The sequence below is a fragment of the Heloderma suspectum genome, chromosome 2 (assembly GCF_057233095.1).
Source record: "Heloderma suspectum isolate Gila_16-S chromosome 2, 16-S_ref, whole genome shotgun sequence".
Lineage (NCBI taxonomy): Eukaryota > Metazoa > Chordata > Lepidosauria > Squamata > Helodermatidae > Heloderma > Heloderma suspectum.
In genome coordinates this window covers 323,292,653-323,312,011 of record NC_139459.1, presented here as the reverse complement: position 1 = coordinate 323,312,011, position 19,359 = coordinate 323,292,653, and the positions used below count along the sequence as shown (strand labels likewise).

The window sequence follows — 19,359 nt, the reverse complement described above, 5'->3', positions numbered from 1 at the left end:
AACTGCTCAGAGGTGTTTTGCTAGTAAGGATGGGGCTAAATGATGAGTTAATTAAGAGGGCTCAATGCAATCTGTCCCACCATTTTGTGACCATTAAACGTCTTTTACATTTGCTGAAACTTCTCTATAATCTGTTTTTAACAATTCTTGCAATTTCCTTATTTTTCTCAAGTGTTTCCACTTGCGGGTTTGAACCCTAAGATGCATAAGGAATCAAAACCAAACAATAGCTTGATAACAAATTATTTGACCTCCAGTATCCAAAGCCACAAAAATCTTAGATGACCACTTATAATCCCTGTTGTACAGATATGGTGAATAGGGCTTAAGGCATATGGGCATTCTTGTTTGGTTTTAGAGATGTATCTAGAACAAGAGGCTCATTCTTGGAGGAATAACCAGCATGGAAATAGGCATATCAGCACTGCTGCGAGCCTATTAAAATAATAATACATAATAATAATGATCTATTATTGTCACGAGATGAACTGTACCACCACAAAATGCACTGGGGAGGGCAGATTGCTTTTGACAAACAGGCACCCAGACAAAATCTCCCCCTTCCATATTGGAGAGAAGGCTTCTAGCTAGCAATGTGAAATAGCTTTAATAAAGCACCTAGCAGATTAGTTAGAAATGCTCAACCTCAGTGCTAGTACCATTTCAAGGGCCAGTGCAAATAAAGCACTCCTATTAATTTAATCCTAGTTAAAGGGTTGAGACTGGTCTGTAGGACTGCATGATCCCTCCTAACACTAGTGCAAATCTCCCCTCCCGTTTTTCCCTTGCCAGTCTTAGTCAAAGGTCCCTCCTACCCACAATCCTGTATCTCATATAGGAGACTCCGTCCCCTCCCTCCCAAAGCTCTGCACCCTCTGAACTTGTGCCTCCACTTCTTCTTCCCCAATATCTTTCCCACTCAGTAATTAAAATCTCCAAGCAAACTTGGTCCACATTATCCCAACAGAGAAAAATTCACAAGGAATGCCATACAATTGCAACTTGGGCCTCATTACTAACTACTGCACTCAACATTCTGCTTGGGGACCATGTTCTTAGAAAGCAGCATGTCCAAATTATTTGTAAAAGGTCAAAAGGATTCCTATCTTTTATCTTAAAAGAGATTTCTTCAGAAATCCCTAATTACTTGTAAGAGAGCAACCCCAAGAACAGTGGAGGCTTCTGACATGAAGAATCTAATATGGAAACTCTGGCAGACTGGCTTCTTCTATGTTAATCTCTTCCCCCTCACCCCCCCCCCCAATTTGTTATTTACCTGTATGTATCACAGGGTTAGGCAACCTTTTCGGTCTGTGGGCACATTTGGCAATTAGAAAAACTGTCCTAGGCACCATCACAAAATGGCTGCCATGGGAGACATGGTAAAGGCCAAGAAACCTGCCCCAAAGAGTGAGTATAAGGCAGAGGTGGGGTCTGAGCTACAATAACTCCTTTGAACTCACAGATTTTAACACTAACAGAAACCTATTTCACAGAAAAAATGTGTTGTTTTATTTTTTTTTGAGTGGGAAGAGTAGGGCAGCTTGGTGGGCACCAAGGAAGTTGTCCAGGGCACACTGGTGCCTTCAAGCACCACACTGTTTACCCTTGATCTATCATATACAGTCTCAGTCCATATTCTTCCATTCTACTGATAGTAGTGGTACTGCTTAGAGTGGACCACTGAGTTGAAGTCCGAGGCCTCGCAACTCAGAGGGTACCAAATACAGTTTCTCCCCACCACCACTACCCCCAGTGCTCCACTCATGTTCATCTTTTAAAACAGGTTGAGAACACCGCGGAGGAAGCTACAGTTGCACCTGGCATCTGTATGTCCATATATGGCCTCTAGACAGTAATGTGGGCCAAGACACACACTAGAGGAATAAACAGGCTGGGCACAACTGCAGCTTTGTACTGCAGCATGCCTGAACTTTCTAGAAGTTACAAAAGAGAGAGAATGGTGCTGCTCCCTGGTCACAGGGGATTAAGTGGGGAGAGCGAGAAAACTGAGGTGGGGAGAAAGAGCCCCAGGTTGGGAGGAGAGAGAGAGCTGCACTGGGGTAGGGAAGGAAGCACATGACATGTCACCACTATTTGGGGGGGCGAGCACTGCCCAAGAGTATTGGGGGGGCAGAGGGCATCTTGCTCATGGTACCCTCAACCCACCACTGCCTGATAGGCCATAAGATGCTCATTGCCTGCTGATAATCTGGTGGACTTTTTTGATTTCAGTCTCAAATGAATGGCACATTGCCGTGATCAGGGGTTTGGACTAGGAAGATCCAGGTTCCAATACACATCCAGTATGACATTCGCTAGGCAACTTTGCGCCAATCACTCTTTCTCAGACTAATCTTCCTTACAAGGTTGCTGTTAGCAGCTTTGGAAAAGCCGAAACTAGGCCCTAGCCCTACACTACCTTATTGGTGAAATGGTTGATGTTAAGAATGCATTCCCTCTCCTTAAAATGGGAACATCTCAGGAGCAGAAAGTAATTCTGTCTGTCTCTAAAACTTCAAATACCTTTTGGTATAAGGCAATTTGCAAATAAGATTTTATTAATGTTTATAACTTGATTGTAATGACATTATGCAAGCCTACTGCCAACAGACATAGCCTCAACTCCAACCCACTTTTTTATACATTTCTTTTTAACTGTAACAGAAAACTGGATGAATTTCCTGAGTATTTCTTGTGGGAAACAGCAGTGCCTGCTAACTGTGAGTGAACTAAAGTAGCCAACACCCAGAGAGGAAACTGCAAATCAAACCTAATTGCTGCAGCACAGACTGGGCATCACCATGATAGATCCAAAATTAAGCTGTGGATTCTTGATTGCTGACAGATCACTTTTGCTTTAAGGGTACAGTGTATGTCAATCAAAATTAAATTCCTTATGCTCATCACTACCAAGTAATCAGAAAAAAGCCAACTTTGAGCCCAACTAATGGAATGTTCAAAGGCCTCCCAATCTGCTCAGTGTCTGGCATCAACATGAGACACAGAGGCAGATGAGACTTTGAAAAATCACTAGCTGGGCAGAGGGGGAAGACCTGTAAACCAAAATAAAAATGAGAATTAAAAATGTGCATGTTGTACAAACAGAATATAAAACAGGTTGAAGCACACTATATTTTCTTCACCGATGAGAAGAGACCACTATAATTCACTGGTGTCTTTGATCACTTGTGAGCCATTGGGTATTTCTTTGCAGCTTGGGTAAATATAAGTCATTCATAGCTGAAACATAATTTCTCTTCCTTTCCCCTGCCACTATATGTTGAGCATGAATATGTCTTGTATATAGGCTCACTACCATGCTGTGCTGTTCAAAAACACATTAAAGTTCAGCAGATGGTGGGTGCTGGAACATTTCTGTTGCCAAGGATAAGGGGCCACAATATATCTTAATATGAATAATAATCATAGCCCGTTACTGGATTTTGCAGTGCTCTATCTGTTGTAGTATATTAACATGGACTTCTTCCCTGATTTTGATCCATAATGATATTTGTGTACCTTGACCTTTTTTGCTGCAGAAAATGCTTAGTAAGTGTTAAAAAGCCTACATTATATATAAATAGTATATTTATATATACAGATTATTTCCTGATTACAAAAACCCCTGTATGAGCAAAAACAAAAGTGACAATATTTCACACAGTAATGGATACTTATTTTAGCATAGGGAAAAGTTTACTCAAATACCCTAGGAGATACTCCAAATTGCATGTCAAATTCCTTACAAATTCACGGTGACCCCTAAAAACACACAGCAAATTTCAACTGCTTTCTGGAAAGATAAATATGCAACATTAAACTATATCAGATGTTCCTATATTGTACCTAAGAAAAAATCATTATGTTGGTGTTAATGTTTTTGTGCATGACTAAACTGCTTGAGCTCTGTGTCTACAGTGGTTCTGAGGCACAAAACAAGTGAGAAGTCATTTTTGATGGCTACCTTATGTGTGTAAGCTTTTTACGCTTCACAACTAGGACCTCAAACAAGGTGTTGCCCTGTGGAGTACTCCTGTTCTGTCTTCCAGCCAGCCATGCCTTCACTGAGGATACTCCATTCCCCCTTCCCGTCCTGAAAGATACTCAGCATTCTGTGGCCATTGAGTATGCTCAGTCCTCATTGAGCTTTTCCTTGGTGAATTTATTTAAAAAAATTTTTTTTTTTTCTATTCAGCAAACCTTACGGTATCAGCATACTCAAATGAACCCCAACATTTTTTTGAACATCTACAAACCTCAGGATACTTCTGACCATGCTGATACCTTCCTCTTGTTACTCAGTAGCCCCGTTTTGGCACATAACTGTCATAGTACACAACCTGAGTTTGCCATTAGTACATAACAAATGGAGCCTGCAACAAAATGGAGTGTTCCTGTTCAAGGTTCCAGCCAGAAAGCCATATGCTCTTCTATGACACACCATTCCATTCTCCTTTCCATCCTCCCCGGTTTTCCATTTTTTCTGCAACAGACACTTAGCATTCCATGGTCAATGAGCATACTCTGTTTTCAATGGGCTATGTGTTCTTTTGTACTTCTGCAAACCTTGGAGTTCACCCAGACATCACAACATCGCCCTCTTGTTTATCCCATTTTGGCTGCAATCTTGTTGGCACTCACCAGATGAGTTCGCTATTAGAGGATATGATCATAATTGGCCAAAGGTATCCATTATTCCCTTTGCACTAACTCCTACATCAACAGAATGCAGCACAATAAGGCTTTTTTATGATTGATCTCTACTGCTGTTATGCTGGATTATTGGAACTTTACTGTTAATGTGTTTTTATCCTGTCTTTATGATTTCACTGAATTCTTAAAAGAAAATATTACTGATATTTCTGGATTGTAAGCCACTGGGCATTTTAAAAAGTAGGATATAATTGTTTAAAATAATTACCTAAATAAATACATAAAATACTTTGCCACTTTTGTACCCTTCATTCTGCAAGATCAACATGGTAAAAGCTGTCCATATGTTTCATAGCATTGGTTTTAACTCATGTTCAGTGATAGTTGAGTCTTTATACACACTGCCATGCTAAGCTTTCTCAGGTCAAGAAACAAAATCCAGAGTTCACAGAAAGGAACTATTGTCAGAAACTGTGGCACCATATCACTGCACAGTATCTTGCTTCAGCCTAACTACTTCATCTCAACCAACCCAATTAATACATAGCTAACTTGATCCAAAGAAGGTTCCAGTGATCCACAAACTGGGAATTTGTCATCTTCTAGATGTGGTCACACTTCCTGTGAAGGTACAGGTGTTTAGCAATGCTCCTTGACCTTCCTCACTACTTAAGTATCAGGTGGCAGGAGTGGCAACAAGTGTTTTTTTGCCAGCTCCAGCACAACCCAATTGCATCCCTTCCTCTGCAGATTTGAACTTGTGACTGTCATCCACACTACAGTAACCTATCATTTAGATTACTTAACTGTACTTGGAAACAGTCTAAACTAGCGCAGAATGTGGCCTCCCACAATATTAGCGGAAGGAGGGAAAAGAGAGTGAATCTCAGTCTGCTTGCATTGGCTGCTTATTAGCATCTGGATCCATTTCAAGATAGTTTTAAAGTTTAAAATCGTAAATATCATGGATCCTCCATGCCTAAGGAAGTATCTTTCTCCATATATACTTCCATGCATTTAAGACCGTCAAGTGAGGCACTGCTTGCAGGCCAAGCACTCACCTGAATTAGATCAAAGACAGACTGCAGCAGACCCTGTTCAAAGATGGCATCTACTCAGTACTACTGGGGGAGCTCAGACCCCTCCTTTCCTACATGCTTTCTGCTCCTGGATTAAGGTTGTGCTTTTCACTCATCCATTGGCTTAAGTTATTTTTATTGGGTCTCCTGGACTTAGTTTTATTTTATTTCTTAAAAGGTTTTTTAGTTTTAGATTCAAGTTCGTATCCAGTGGAACCTCCCTTCTCCAGCCATGCAGCCCCACACACCCTAAAAAACCTCTGCCCCAGAGGGTCCACCAACCCCCTAGAGCAGAACTGGGGGTGGGCTGCAGAGGGGCAGGGGAAATCCTCTTAGCTGATGGAGGAAGACGCTAGCTGGATATCACCCTCTGCCTTTTAAGGTTTTTATCTGATTTGTATTTTTGCAAGTTCTATTTTATCTTTACATCACCTTGGGCATGGTGTACCTGAGTATGGTGTAAGGAGGTTAATAAAAAATATAAATAAAAGCATGAGAGGTGCTGAATCAATACAGGAAGTTTAGTACAGATAAATGATTGCAGTTGGGTCAGGGCAGGAATCAGGTTATGAGGTTAGAAAGTCATCAGAGTGTCCTAGGGTCAGGTTTCTTTTCAGGCCTCATAATAGTTCTCTCTTAAGAAGATACGAGTTTTCCTCTGTTTTCCCATTAGATATGGAGACATGTGATTTCGCAATTTGTTTTTTCAGTCAAACTACTTTTCTCTTCCCATTTAGACCATTCTCTGTGCTATCCCAGAGACACAGACATGGTTACAACTATGGAGTGCCATAGTTCACATGTACGTTCCTTTGTATATGCAGACAGAAATGAACAGAGAAACTCTCACAGGCAATAGAACCCTATGCTCAACTAGGAACAACCACAACTATAAGATATTACTGGATTGGATGTTTAACACTTCACGAGCACCACACTGGGAGACAGAAACATATACTGAAACCAGAATTACTTTTTCACACATTGGGCTGCAGCTGAGCCTGCCCATGAGCCAGTGGGACTCACTGCTAGTGCAACAGGGACCTGGGGATTCTAAAATCAATCCGAAATGAGAAGAAACTCTACTTTCTGGAATGGGGAAAGTCAGCAAACCTTGCAGAAGGAAGTTCTGCTGACCTGCCCCAATCCAGAAAACAGGCGTTTCCAGGGTTGATTTTTGAACCGCTAGCTCCCCATTGTGTGAGCAGTGGGTCCTGCTTGCACAAAAGATCAAATGGGAGCACAGAGGCAGTACTGGATACTGTTAGGGTTGGCGGAGAATTTCTCCCCGAAACTTCGGGGGGCCGAGCGCCAACGTGTTCGGCCCCCCGAACAAGTTTCGGGGAGAAATCCTCCGAACCCCCCCCGCCCCCCGCACCCCCCCGGGACGGGACTTACCTTCACCGAATGTCCCTCCCGGCAGCGGGTCCGGCCGGCGGTTCGGCGGGTGTTCGAGCGGGGCGGGAGCGGCAGCCGGTCTTTCGACCGGCTGCCGCCGCTGCCATTGCAATCAAAGAAAAAAAACAACATGCCCCCTGATAGGCTACGTAACGATTAACGTAGCCTATCACGGCTAGATTTGCAAAGTCAGCCGTGATAGGCTACGTCAATCATCACGTAGCCTATCACGGGTGACTTTAAAAAAAAAAAAGCGTGTACGGATAACGGCGGCCCCCATAGGGAGCCGCCATTCCCGTTCCTTATTTGGTCGCTGTAGTCTACGTAAATGTTTACGTAGACTACAGCGACTAAATAAGGAACGCGAATGGCGGCTCCCTATGGGGGCCACCATTAGCGTACGCGCTTTTTTTTTTTTAAAGTCACCCGTGATAGGCTACATGACGATTGACGTAGCCTATCACGGCTGACTTTGCAGATCTAGCCGTGATAGGCTACGTGAATCGTCACGTAGCCTATCAGGGGGCGTTTTTTTTTTTTTAAACTTTCGCGTTCGCGGCCGGGCGAGGCGGGAAGCCTCCTCCCCGGCCTGAATTTCGGCCGGGGCGAGGCGGGAAGCCTCCCCCCCGGCCTGAATTTCGGCCGGGGCGAGGCGGGAAGCCTCCCCCCCCGGCCTGAACTTCGCGGGGGGAGCAGCGAAGCGCCTCCCCCCCACCGCGAACGTCCTTCGACGACAGGTAAGGGACTTTCGTCCACCCCTAGATACTGTCCATTAATACCAACATGTTTCAATAAAGCGGTTCCCTGAAACTTTTTACTTTTGTTTCCTCCACACCACCCACCCAGAAAAGAATGCTCATTTTTAGACAGAGGCCTTTTCCGAAATCTGCTTTTAAAAGAAACGAAAGAAAACCATATCATTTTATTTTGTTTTGAAACATGTCCTCTACCTTGCTAGGAAGTTAATCTGCATTGAATGGGTTCCATACAGATAGGTGTTTAAAAAAGTAAGAACTTGACTCTCTCTCTCTCTCTCTCTCTCTCTCTCGATATTGTTATGAGAGAAATAGTATACTCTTCTGCGTATGCTGATATGACAATGATTGCAGTGTAATTCTATAGTATTTTCATTCCGCTGAATTGAAAAAAATTCACACAGTCCAGAGACACCCCCCAAAAATTTACTTCTGCATTTCTTTCTCATTCTTCTGAGCCTAAACCCAGCTAGCAAAAGAAAAAAAAGAATAAAGAAATCAGAGTTTTATGACAACTGTCTTTTTCTATTTGGTTATTTTGAGGGTGCAGTTTCCATTATTTATTTGCCTTTTAAAAGTTACCTGCAGAGGCTTCTGTACCTACGAGGCCTGTTATTTGTGTCAAACCCACATCCTAGTTGACATCAGCTAAATTGTGTGGGCGGGGGCAGGGGGAGAGGTAAGTGCACATACAGTTTGGATAACCCATGATGAGCCATGTTACTTGTGGGCATCAGATTGTATATACAACTCCCACTTGGAGGTTGTTGTGTCGTGCAAACCCAGAAGCATTGTTTAACCATCGCATAATGACAAGCCCTGAGCAGGGGTTGCATATTCAAAATGGCGGCCACACATGCCCCAGATATGCCACAGCCTCACTGTGGGTTAAATAAATAACCCACGGTGGGCTGTCATGTCATGCGAACAGCCCCATAGAGAACTATATATATACACACAAGAATTCGTATCCCAACTTTGAAAGATCGTTGTCTTTGTTATTCAACCACAACAGCTGAAGCTGGAGCTGCTTAACACCTCCCCACCACAATATGACAACATCTCAACCAGGTTTGCACTTACCAACAACCCAGAGCATGAGCTGGGTATGGGTTATTGAATCATGGGTTGTTTTTACACAGAACTATGAGTTAACTATAGACTGTTAACCACAAACAACCCAGGAAGAAAGCCCATGGTTTGTTGCTAGGTTGTGAACTCTGGGTTGTTTGAACTCTGGGTTGTCATTACATGCGACCTCAGAACTATGGACCATTCATGGGTTGTTTTGCCAGGCTACGGAGGCAGCAGGCAAGAGTGGTAAAAAAAAATAAATAGCCCAGCTGCTCTTCACACTAGTACTACAACACCACAAAGGCATTTGGGATCCGGGGAGGGAGTAGGCAAAGGAGGAGTGAATCAAACCTAGGAATTGAAAAAACAACAACCCTGCAGCAGTCAAATCATGTGGCAGACAAATCATGGGTAAACTCTGGGTAATGCAACAACCCATACTCTGGGTTGTTCTTATGTGCAAACTTGTCCTGGTGTGAAATATTCCAAAACTTTGAATATATGTTGAAAAATTCACCCTAATGTTTTAAACCATTTTTGAGGTGCACAGCTCAGCTGAACCTTAGGAAGACAAACATGCATATTTTTAAAAGCTATATTGAAAGATCTTATGAAAAAAGGTTCATCTTACATACATTCTTAATTATTTGTAATTCTCTGTTATAAGAAAAATAGTATCAGACCTTGTCACTACGGTTACCACTATCTCCCAAGGAAGGTGGGAGGCGGGTTATGACTTAAAAAGTACTAGGGTAAGGTGGCCACGGTGGCTTAGTGGTTAAGAAGCTGAACTGCAGACCGGAAGGTCGGCAGGTCAGCAGTTCGAGACCCGAGTGCTGCGTGACGGAGTGAGCTCCCGTCTTCAGTCCCAGCTTCTGCCAACCTAGCAGTTCAAAAGCAAGAAACTGCAAGTAGATAAATAGGTACCGCCTCGTCGGGAAAGGTAACAGCGTTCCGTGCACCTCGGTGTTCAGTCATGCCAGCCACATGACCACGGAAGCGTCTTCGGACAGCGCTGGCTCCTTGGCTTAGAAACTTGGATGAGCACCGCACCCTAGAGTCGGACACGACTGGTTGGGGACACCTTTACCTTTTAAGGTGAAGTACCTGCCTCATCATAATAACCTGTCAATTCCAGCTCTGATTGTCTTCTAGTTCTGCCTCCCACAGGAGAGATAATACGCAATGACAATCATGACTCCTCTTCTAGGAAAAGCATTGTTCTATTACCTAGCACCATGGTCAAATGTATTTGTGCTGCTACAAATATAGCATAAAACCTATACCTTGGAACTGGGGAAAAGCTGGCTCATTCTACCTTGAGCATAAAGGGTCATGGAGAATTCTACGCATTCACCCCCCTGAGAAAGCTGGAGTGATTCCAAAGTGAATTGCTGTGCTGGCACTTGGATTGGGTTCCTAAAGCAAACACAAGTGAATGAGACACACTGTTGCTAGGACCTCTAGTACAGATTCCTATTGTATTCAGGGGCAGAGTTTATTAGCAATTTTTATGAAAAGAACAAAAGGATGGATGACTTGCACACAGTGACAGGTAAAATCTGTTGGCTTGACTTATAACCCAGATTTTTTAAATCTATGTAGAGAATTTCTATGCACCTTTCCATTCATAGAAATCACAAAGTGGCTAACAATATAAAACAGCACATAACAACCATGATATTAAAACTAAGATTTAAAAAGTAGCACAAAATAAAACCAAGAGCTCAAAAAGGGGTGAAACCCATTATGTTAATTAAAAACTATTACAAAAGGGAAGTTAAGAGCCCAGGAGAGGCGATTAGGTCAGTCATAACCAGATGCCTAAAATACATTAATGAGAGCACCAGGTAAACTTCCCTAGACAGGACGTTCCAAAGCCTGGGTGCAACCCAGGTAACAGATGGCTAGGAAATCCAGAGAAGGGTTTTAGCTGCAGATTTTAAACAACATGCAGGTTCATATGGGACAATGTGACCAGGCACTCTGGTCTCAAACCATTTAGAGCTTTCAAGGCAAGAACCTGCCCCTTAAAATTTGCCTGGAAATTAACTGTGAATCAACGGAATGCTTTCAAGATTGGAGACACATGGTCCCAAATTGCTGAATTGACTGGAATCAGTTCAACAATTTGGATGCAGTGCTTTGAACTAGCTGAAGCTTCCAAACATTTTTCAACGGCAGCCCCATGAACAACACAATCTTGACATTTAGGCTTCTTGTATGTGTGTGACTTACTGATTCATTTATTACTTAAATTGCATGCATAATTCAATCCGCAAGGAGCATATACAAATGCTGGGGCCATGTTTTCATTCCTTTCTGAGCATGATAGCATTTTTATGCCATATGAAGCAGCACATCTACTAACCATAAAATTATTCAGGCTGTAGTTTTGGTTGCCTGAATGCCCACTGCAACCATGGCCTCTGGATGCAAACTATTGGCTTTTATGGGTTCCGTAAAACACTTCATTCTGTCTGCTGAACAATGTGGGAGTTGCAGAAAGAACTTGTGGATAGCAGCAATGTAATTAAAACCTGTGAACATTTTTTTTAAAACCCTCAAAATAGTAGAGTCCTCCTTTAAGATATAAAACGAGTTATAAGGTTCCTTTTATAAATAATTTAAAAGGAAGTATGAAATAAAAACCTTTTCTCCCCAATTTAAAACAACATACTACTCCTGAAAGAGAACAGAATGTATAAATTACCATAGAACTAATGCATACCAGCTCATGACTTAAGAGAGCAATCCTAACCGTCTACTCTGCTGACTGGAGGGGATTAGGATGAGACAGAGGTACCTCACCGCTGGTGTAAAGCTCTGTAGGTGTAAATCTACTGCCAGTGGTGTTTCCACCAGCAGTAGGCCCTGAAATCAGTCAGGGATGTATTGGAGGCAGTCTTGGATCCACTGGATTCAAAGTTCCTTTGTACCCGTGAGAGGCCTCGGGATCAGAGACCCTAACTACCCCAGCCTGGAGCTAGCGTAGTTAATTCCGCACAAACACAGAAATCAGTTTTATGGAGGAGATTAAATAAAGAACTGATAGGAGCAAACAAAGGGGAAAAACCCTGTCTCCCCATCTCCTGCCCTGGCAACTGTAGTCTGCAGGACTTTGGAAGGGTGGTTCATCCGCCACTTCACTCTCCATGCCATTTTGGATTTTATTTATTTATTTATTATTAAATTTATTAATCGCCCATCTGGCTGGTCACCCAGCCACTCTGGGTGATGTACAGCGTACAATAAAACAGTTTAAAACAATAAAATTCTACAATAAAAACATTTTCTAAAATACCCTAACCCACCCCCAATGCCTGCTTGAACAACCACGTTTTTAATGCACGGCGGAAGCTCATTAAAGAGGGGGCATGGCGGACTTCCCTAGGGAGGGAGTTCCACAGAGTGGGGGCCACCACATAAAAGGCCCTCTCCCTCGTCCTCACCAGTCTAGCTGTCCTGGCTGATGGGACAGAGAGAAGGCCATCCGAGGCTGATCTTGTTAAGCGGCCTGTCTGGTGCTGCTGGAGGCACTCCTTAATTTTCTGCCTGATCCCGGTTCTTCCCTTCACCATGCTAATCGATAACTCCTTTCAGTGAGTTGGTAGTTTCAGGGTTATATATGTCCACAAATGAAAGCTATGTTTCAAATGAAATACTCATTAACATTTTTCACAAAGAACAAAATCAACTGTGGAAGTCACTGAGAAAGGAGTGAGCCTTTGACACTTTAACCATGTACTTTTAGAACAATCTGCTTGATCAAAAGCACTAGAAATTAAAAGCTCACATTGTGGTTGCCTATGCTATACCCATTACGTGACAGCTTACCTGCGGCTTCTCCCAGCGCTGGCCAAGTCCCTGGTTTTGCACAGCTCATGGCGTCCCTGTTAGAGCACAGTGCAAAGCGACTTGACCTCTCTTCCCACCAGCAGCCGAGTCCCGGGCTTCAGTTTAATGAATCCACGTAAATGGTGCTAGGCTGAAATCTTTAAAACAAACAGTAATGTCCTGAAGTAATACAACCATTGCCACCTGTAGCTCTGGTTTCCATTTCCAAAAGAGGCTGTGCCATCTGCCTGAAATGCCAGCACAGTGTCATGCTTTGCAAAATTAAATTGATGTAGCATTCATTCTCCCCAGTGTGAGCACTTATATTTGCTGGCATACCAAACCTTTGAATTAGCTCCATTACAGACTTAAGCTGTGAATTATGCAAGTCAGAGAAACTACAGTTAAGCAGATGTAGTCCCACTAACTTGGTACTAGCTTGTCATAAGTATCAATTTGCCAGATTGACTGGTTTATGGATTATATAGCCTTAGGAACGTCAGTCTCAATGATTTTCATTAAGGCTTAAATCTAAGTACTGCCATTGCAAAAGCAGCAAAAGATCAGTTTGGTAACAACCACACATTTCTCCCTTAGTCACAAAGGCTTGTCATTAATTATTCCTGAAAGTTTACCTTCTAAGCCTGAACATTTCTCAATTTGGGGGGTTAACCTATACGTGTGTGTGTACGCATGTGTGTGTGCGCACGTGTATGGAACATAAATACAAATAATTAGTGAGCTAAAGCAAAGAGCTAGCTGAAATTCGAGATTCAAAACCACAAAGTGAAATAGGACTTTTGCACATTTTGCACATTTTTATGCCAAAGGGATTCTGGAAAATGTGTTTGCAGCAGAAAAGGAAATTACAACACACTCAACTGGCAATATTTCTGGCAATTCACGAATTCATCTACATTAACCAAATGTACCCAGCCTACTTCCCTATTTTGGGGCAGTTCACAATTACAGCAGCATTTGAACACATCTGGATGAGAGTTACTTCTGGCAGTTGCCAGGATGCCCAATACAGGAACTTCCTATAATGGTACATTAACAGAGGATTCCAAGTACAGACATGTTACACAACATTTCTCTCAGCATAACCTGTGCCCTCAAACAATCAAGAATGCTCTTTCTTTCTCTCTTTTTTTCTTTTCTTTTTTTGAGAAATGATCAAAACCTGGGGGTGGGGGACAGAACATCCTGCGTGAAACCGCATCCTGAACAAGCATCACCACAATTCACTGTAAATAAATACTCTCTCCTTGCAGCACTTCCGTCAACTGTCACTGCCTTGGCTCCAATCACCTTTCAAGTCCAAACAGGAAAGCAGAGAAAAGCGAGTGAGATGGCAGATATGAGGTTTAATTTGCTTTTCCCTGCAGTTTTCTTTGGTGGTGCGCTTCCAATTCTTCGGGAGTGCCAGCTGCCTAGAATCACTCCTGGACACAGTTTTTTCCTGTTAACCTTCATAATTGTATTATGATGGGCAAGCCCACAAACTGTGCTACAAAAGCTGCAAGAAGTGCAGCTTCTCCTTCTTCCCCCACCCTCTCCCTTTATTAGATAAGCAGCCAGATTCAAACATTGCTGTCACCTGCAGACAGAAATGACAAACTGAGAACTGCTGGAGAGGTTTGGTCACCTACGGTTTCACGTAATTCAAGATAATATGTTGCAATAATAATAAAATTAAGGTGAGGAGGGCAAGAACAAGATTAAAGACCGAAATAAGGCTGACTTCAATCTATTTCAAAATTTGTAAAAAATATAAGCAAAACTTGGGAAGATCAAAGATGTGATATGGATAGCAGATAGGCTGGTGCAGAGAAATATCACTGGAAGCCAACATAGTTCTTGCCTACCAGGGTTAAAAGGGGCAGGATTCTTCCTTTTTAAGTGTCTTCTGGGAAGGAGCATGGTGCCGATATCCACCATTCCCTCCCAAGTAAATAGCGGAAGTCATGCACTGAAAACTGTGAAATGTGTGCAAAGTGAAAGGAGGGCTAAGCTGGCATACACAGGAAATAGAAGGCAGCCTGCTGAAAGCAGGATGTTTGTTGTTTGATTAGAGTGGGTAGGTGAAAACCCTCATAAACAGCACCACACAGGATGTTATAATACAGTAGAGTCCCTGCCTTGAGGAGGTGAAAAACAGCCTTGGCAGACCTGCCCTAAAAGAAGGTGGGGTGGGTGGGGTGTGCTCTGATGCACAAGGTCCCCTCCAGACAGCCATATGCACACACAAAAAGAGCAATTTAATTAATAAAAAGAAAATGAAGCATTACGCATAGGAGCTTATTATGAATAAGCTTACATGTCTCCAAGGCTTCTGTGAAATCATGTTCTCATAATTTGCTCTTAAGACATGACTTAATATTCTGGCGGGTACATTTTCCAAAAGTAGCTCATTGTCTGTCGATGAGACACAGCTTGAGGAAAGTGCAATTTTTGGACATTTTTGTTTTGTTTTGTTTTAAAGGGAAGTCCCCGCCACTCCGGTCAGCAGACATTTTGTTGTATCTCTCTCCCCTCAATTTAACTGGCAGACACTGTACAAGCTACTCTGGAACATCATGATGGATGAAGGAGTATTCGCCTTTGTCATAATACATAAATAAGCACCATAAGACATGGGCAGAGCAATCCTATGCATGTCTAAGCAGCACTCCAATGTCGGAGTGCTCTGAACATCCTATGCTCTACTGGCAGACACCTGGAAAAGCAGGAGGAACGATGGAGGTGATCTTCACCTCTCCATCCTCCTTTCTTCTGATTTTCCACTAGACATGTTTTTGAGTGCATCTAGTGGAGTCAGTGAAGTGGTGGCAGGAACTAGGAGGCCTTAGGATCCTGAGGATTCCTGGCCCCTCCCCTCCCCCCATTTCCCCTCATTTGCATCCTCACCCAAGGCCGGAGTTCTGACTTCAAGTGAGGAAGCCACCATGGTGCTTTCCATGGCAGCTTCAAGGGGTGGGAGGTTGAGGAAATATCAATGTTTGGGTTTCCCCTCACAAGGATGTAGGAATGTTAGAGCTGGGGTGGGCAACTTGTATGCCAAAACATCTGGAGGGTCACAAGTTGCCCACCCCTGATCTATGGCCTTGGAGAGGGAACTCTGCAATATCATATGGTTCCTGGGACAATCTCCCAGGGATTATAGGATTGCTCTCTAAAAGTAGCAAATAGGTTGCCTGAGTCTGAATGTTCACTTTGCCTGAAGCCATCGCCTTAAAAACGTACAAGAGAGAAAACTGATGTGGGAATCTGTAAATGCCCATAGAAATGTATTCCCACCATGTGAATATCAGTGTATATCTTAGAGCCAGAGTTACAGCCACCACATGGAAAACACTTCAAATTGCTCCACACTGTCACTGTCTCCACAGAGCGAGCCTTTCAGGAGCCAGGCCTTACAACAAATATTGGGCAATTTTTCCATACCAGTGAGACTATTCAGAAACATGTTCTGCGGTGGCAGGCAGAACATAGCTTGGTTAGTATAGCAAACTGCAGCTCACAAATGCTTTGTCACATAGTGGTAGCCATGACATGGGCTGATTTAAAGCAGCCTCTACATGATTCCGATGATATAAAATAAGGCTTTAAAAAGTCGAACCTGCAAAAAAGTGCTGCACTGTATCTTCATTCCTAACATGAAAGTTCCTGTTCAAGGTTCCAGCCAAGCAGATTTACCCTCCTCCAAGATACTCCTTGTATTTTGATTTACCCCTTCATGGATCACTGCCTTGTTGTGGCGAAGGGGCTTGCGTAACTCAGTGAAGCCATAAGCTATGCCGTGCAGGGCCACCCAAGACGGATAGGTCATGGCGGAGAGTTCTGACAGAATGTAGTCCACTGGATAAGGAAATGGCAACCCACTCCAGTATTCTTGCCAAGAAAACCCCATGGAACGTATCACAAGGCTAAAAGATATGACGCCGGAAGATGAGCCCCTCAGGTCGGAAGGTGTCCAATACACTACTGGGGAAGAGCAGAGGGTATTTCCAAGTAGCGCCAGAAAGAGTGAAGCGGCTGGGCCAAACCCGAAAGGACACTCAGCTGCAGATGTGTCTGGTGGTGAAAAGAAAATCCGATGCTGTAAAGAACAATATTGTTTAGGAACCTGGAATGTCAGATCAATGAATCAAGGTAAGCTGGAGGTGGTCAAACATGAGATGGCAAGATTGAACATCAACATCTTGGGAATCAGCGAACTAAAATGGACAGGCATGGGCGAATTTAATTCAGGTGACCATCATATCTACTATTGTGGGCAAGAATCCCTTAGAAGAAATGGAGTAGCACTCATAGTCAACAACAGGGTGGGAAAAGCACTACTGGGGTACAATCTTAAAAATGATAGAATGATCTCAGTACGAATCCAAGGCAAACCATTCCACATCACAGTAATTCAAGTCTATGCCCCAACCACTAATGCCGAAGAAGCTGAGGTTGATCGGTTCTATGAAAACCTACAACACCTTCTAGAACTAACACCAAAAAAAGATGTCCTCTTCATCATAGGGGATTGGAATGCTAAAGTAGGAAGTCAAGAAATCACCGGGATAACAGGCAGGCATGGCCTTGGTGTACAAAATGAAGCAGGACAAAGGCTAATAGAGTTTTGCCAAGAGAACATGCTGATCATAGCAAACACTCTTTTCCAACAGCACAAGAGGCGACTCTACACATGGACGTCACCAGATGGTCAATATCGAAATCAGATTGATTATGTCCTTTGCAGCCAAAGATGGAGAAGCTCCATACAGTCAGTAAAAACAAGACCTGGAGCTGACTGTGGCTCAGATCATGAGGTTCTTACGCTTGAGTGTTCCGAACTAATTCGGAACACTCAGCAATGGCCGCAAGACTGGAAACGGTCAGTTTACATTCCAATTCCAAAAAAGGGCAACGCCAAAGAGTGTTCAAACTACCGCACAATTGCACTCATTTCACATGCCAGCAAGGTGATGCTCAAAATCCTACAAGCTAGGCTTCAGCAATATGCGAACCGAGAACTACCGGAAGTACAAGCTGGGTTTCAAAGAGGCAGAGGAACTAGAGATGAAATCGCCAACATTCGCTGCATCATGGAGAAAGCAAGAGAATTCCAGAAAAACGTCTCTTTCTGCTTCATTGACTACGCTAAAGCCTTTGATTGTGTGGATCACAACAAACTGTGGCAAATTCTGAAAGAGATGGGAGTACCAGACCACCTTACCTGTCTCCTGAGAAACCTGTACGAGGGTCAAGAAGCAACAGTAAGAACCAGACATGGAACAACCGATTGCTTCCAAATTGGGAAAGGAGTACGACAAGGCTGCATATTGTCACCCTGCTTATTTAACTTATATGCAGAGTACATCATAAGAAACGCCGGGCTGGATGAATCAGAGGTCGGAATTAAGATTGCCGGGAGAATTATCAACAACCTCCGATATGCAGACGATACCACCCTAATGGCAGAAAGCGAAGAGTATCTCAAGAGCCTCTTGTTGAGGGTGAAAGAGGAGAGTGCAAAAGCTGGTTTGAAACTCAACATTAAAAAAACTAAGATCATGGCATCTGGCCCCATCACTTCCTGGCATGTAGAAGGGGATGAAATGGAAGCAGTGACAGATTTTACTTTCTTGGGCTCCAAGATCACCGCAGACGGTGACTGTAGCCATGAAATTAAAAGACGCTTGCTCCTTGGGAGGAAAGCTATGGCCAACCTAGACAGCATAGTAAGAAGCAGAGACATCACCTTGCCGACAAAGGTCCGTCTAATCAAAGCTATGGTTTTCCCAGTAGTAATGTATGGCTGTGAGAGCTGGACTATAAGGAAGGCTGAGCGCCGAAGAATTGATGCTTTCGAACTGTGGTGCTGGAGAAGACTCTTACGAGTCCCCTGGACTGCAAGGAGGTCAAATCAGTCAGTCCTAAAGGAAATCAACCCTGAGTGCTCATTGGAAGGACAGATACTGAAGCTGAAGCTCCAGTATTTTGGCCACCTAATGCGAAGAGAAAACTCTCTGGAAAAGTTCCCGATGCTGGGAAAGACTGAAGGCAAAAGGAGAAGGGGGCGGCAGAGAATGAGATGGCTAGATAGCATCACCGATGCAATGAATATGAACTTGAGCACGCTCCGGGAGAGAGCGCAGGACAGGAAGGCCTGGCGTGCTATGGTCCATGGGGTCACGAAGAGTCGGACACGACTGAACGACTGAACAACAAGATACTCCATTCCATTCCCCCTCCCCACTTCCCCAGTTTTCTTTTCCAAATGATACTCAACATTCCATAGCTACTGAGCATGCTCATTAAGCTGGGGGGGTTGGGGGGGATACGCAACTTTCATGGGCCTGTGGGAACATTTGGAAATTTGAGGAACTGTCCTGAGCACCACCACAAAATGACAGCCACAAAGGCTAGTCACTATGTAGTCCAGAGGCATTCAGAGGGAATGAAGATGGCAGCTACTGGAAGTCCTCACTTTGCTTTGAAGTGATCCTAGCTGCTGGTAAGAAAATATGTTAACTGTTGTTGTTTTTAAAAAGTGGGAGGAGTAGGGC

The 19,359-nt window shown here is 43.4% G+C and overlaps 1 protein-coding gene across 40 annotated transcripts in view; it reads right to left on the bottom strand.

The window, feature by feature from the left end:
* The window catches only part of FOXP1 (forkhead box P1), a 724,900-nt gene that overhangs the window by 547,592 nt on the left and 157,949 nt on the right, over nucleotides 1–19,359 (bottom strand). For 2 of the 40 annotated variants that reach the window (XM_084840365.1, XM_084840359.1), the window contains exon 1: nucleotides 12,800–12,957. The exons of 37 other annotated variants lie outside the window; for them this stretch is intronic. The gene's annotated coding sequence lies outside the window, so the exon portion shown is untranslated. Of the gene's footprint in view, nucleotides 1–12,799; nucleotides 17,005–19,359 lie in introns of those variants that run through there. One more of the 40 variants, XM_084840378.1, reaches the window with a different exon arrangement.